The 3309-nt window shown below is 34.1% G+C and overlaps 1 non-coding gene across 1 annotated transcript; it reads left to right on the forward strand.

Moving 5' to 3' along the window:
• The first annotated feature begins 1562 nt into the window (after positions 1-1562).
• Trnas-aga lies at positions 1563-1635 on the forward strand. Its single transcript has one exon. It is a non-coding gene; the product is annotated as a tRNA-Ser (tRNA).
• Positions 1636-3309: the final 1674 nt, after the last annotated feature.

Raw genomic sequence — 3309 nt, forward strand, 5'->3', positions numbered from 1 at the left:
CCAAGCTTTAAAAAAGATAATGTAAACTTAGATGTTATTTCTGTATAGTCTCCAGATTGTAGGTAATTTTAAGGTGTACTATATGATCTTAAATAAAAACACTAATAGTTGTGGATATGGTTTTGAAGCCCATTTTTACTTAAGTTTTCATTTTCTTAAATAATTAATTCTTTGTTAGAAATTAATTAGAAATATTCATGGACAGGACCACATTTAAGGGGAATAGTTAAAAATGATGAATATTAAGAGTCACTGGAAAATTTGAGAGACATCAGTTTTTGTAATCTTAGAATGAAGGAACCTTTGTTGATCCCCTGGGTGGCCCTAATAGCTAACATGTTCGATGCACTCAGAGTCACATCCATGGCTTATGTAAGCACACTACTGTGTGTGTAGGTGTTAATCCTCTATATTAGTGAAATGGCTTCCTAGTTGAACTTAGATTTGTTGTTCTTTTTACATGGTGATTGCTGTCAGGTTTTAGGTACTTGGTTTTTCTTAAAGTGGAAAAATAATGTCAGCTTTTTCTCCCATGATGTTATGAAGATAGCAACATCCTTTAATGAGTTGTATGGATTACTGCTAGAGGAGGAAAAAATCTTGGAATAATATCTGAACTTCAATATTACTACAATGCAGTTGTTAAGCATCCAATTTTCCTAAATTATGTCACAGTTTGCCCTTGCATTTGGAGGTATAATCACATTCTCCTTATTCCATTAACTGCTATGATCTTTGAATTTGTTTACACTTTATCTACTTTCCTTTAGTACTGTCTCCTCTCCTCAGCCTACACATGCTGGAACTGCCTCAGGCTTATTACTATGATGTAGGAAGTTATTAAAATATGTTAATTTGCTTGGCTGCAATGACTTTAAATTAAGCCCTTATAACATTTTGCCTTCCAGGCTGTCTACAGTTCTGTAATACCTGGAATAAGATATCATTCTGTGATAAAATAGTTACTCAGAAAAAATTTAAAATATATTGTTATGGCTTTTTTTGGTTCATAACTGTGGCCATGTTCACTGTATAAGCTTCATAATTTAAATAAAACGGGAGACATTTAACATGCACAGGAGCTTTGTTCTGGGTCAGATGGGATTCTGCACACTTTGCAAACTCCCTTATTATCCTCATTGGATAGAGCAGGGCTGAGATGATGAGGAGTTTTTCAATGGAATGGAACTAATTAATGACATAACTCTGTGTGCTCTCAGGGCTGCCTTAACTCAAGACCAACATCCTCAGTTGCTGTAATGTATTGCCCTTTACATGTTATACTAAGTATAAAGGGACAATCATTGCTGCTTTAATATTCTATCTCTCTCTGTCTCTGTCTCTGTCTCTCTGTTTCCTTGTCCTCGCTTTTAGTTAAATAACAAAATCACTTTAATGGTATTCTACTGAAAGGCAAAGACATGGGCATGCTACTGCATCATTATCAGTTCTTTCTGTACTTCACTTTCTGTTTTTCTAATATGGGATTGAAAAACACAGTTCCCACCTCAAATGCAATAAGAGAATGTTTATTTTGGAGCCTATTAAGAGTTAACCTTGGGTTGGGGATTTAGCTCAGTGGTAGAGCGCTTGCCTAGAAAGCACAAGGCCCTGGGTTCGATCCTCAGCTCCAAAAGAAAAAAAAAAAAAAAGGAAAAGAGTTAACCTATCTGGAAACACTGATTTAGGTTAGTCAGTATTCATGTTCCAAAATGAAAAAAATATATATATCACATTTTCCTTTTTTGAAATTTTAATTGAAAATGTATACAATATATTTTGAGAATGGCTTATTTTCCCCCATCTCTTTCCAGATCTTCCCAACATCACCACTCATATATGTAGCTGAAGTTTTCTCCAGTCCTACCCAAGCCTGCAGGCACTCAGACCCAAGAAAACACACAGAGACTTATATTACTTATAAACTGTATGACCTAATGGCTCAGGCTTCTTGCTAGCTAGATCTTACATCTTAAAATAACCCATTTCTATAAATCTATAAGTTGCTAGGTGTGTCATGGCTTACTGGTACTTTATATCTTGCTTCTCATGGTGGTGGCTCACAGCATCTTCTGACTCAGGCTTTTACTTCCCAGAATTCTCCTCTCTGCTTATCTTGCCTTTACTACCCTTCCTGCCTTGATATTGGCCAGTGAGCATTTTATTTATCAATCAATCATAGCAACACATTTTCACAGAGTACAGAAGGACATTCACATCACATATTACCCCACACTTGTGATCTGAGGTGAAGTATTTGAGGAAGACATCCAACCAATGGTTTGTAAGTAAATTTTGTCCCATCAACAATTAAGTTAATGTGGCTAGGATTTTCCATTTACTGTTAACTCAAAAACTGGACTCAACAGTCAAGATTTACCTTACAGCCTTGTAAGTAACCTGACCCCTTTTCTCAAAAACAATTCCAAGCATAAAAGATGACTAAAGTAGCTTTAGGTATCAACCTGCATTTTAGGACATATTCAAAAGAGATTGTTACACATTTAAAGAATTACAAATTTCAGGGGGAAAAAGATTTTTCTATCAGTCTTGGAAAGGGATATTTTATGTTAAGGTCAAATGAATATTACAATTTTGTGCTATATATTCATTTCTCAGTTTAAAAACAATAGAAAGCTTTCCCTTTCTAAAAGCTGTATCAGATTACTTGAGGTTGGAATAAAATAGATTGATGGCTGTTGCCAGATGTCTGGCTATAAACCAGTTGTTCCACATGCTGTGCTGCTGAGATAAATACTAGCAAGATCAAGAATCATTTCTGGGTCTGTCTAGAAATCCTTTCACAATCCAAACAGTGAAGTTTAATAATTGTCCAACTCCTATTCCTCCACAAAAGAAAAGTAAAATGTTGTTACAAAATGTGCTGAGAAGAATATTATGAATTTTAACCATCACGATATTTAGTTGAAGAGATTTTTCTCTTTTTATTAATGTATGAGTAGAATTTATGTTAACCTAAGCTTTCTGAAGGCTAATATACTAAGCATTCCTTTTAACACATTTTAAAATGTGTTTGCTGTAAAGATTTGACATCCTTGTTACCAACTGAAAGGAAATTTAAACCTCAGGGGAAATAAATTAAAATGAAAAACTGTGCATGATAGAATTATGTTCTATCAACCACTTTAGGGAAAAATATAATGATATTATTTTATTTTGTCCTTAAGTAATGAGCAGAGACCATTTACCTTGGCACTTTGTGAAGAATGAACTTCTAAGGGAAAAAAAAAATATTAACTTACTACTCATTGCCGAGTATTAAACATTAAGAAAAAATTCAAAGCAATT

The sequence above is a fragment of the Onychomys torridus genome, chromosome 15 (assembly GCF_903995425.1).
Source record: "Onychomys torridus chromosome 15, mOncTor1.1, whole genome shotgun sequence".
Taxonomy (NCBI): domain Eukaryota; kingdom Metazoa; phylum Chordata; class Mammalia; order Rodentia; family Cricetidae; genus Onychomys; species Onychomys torridus.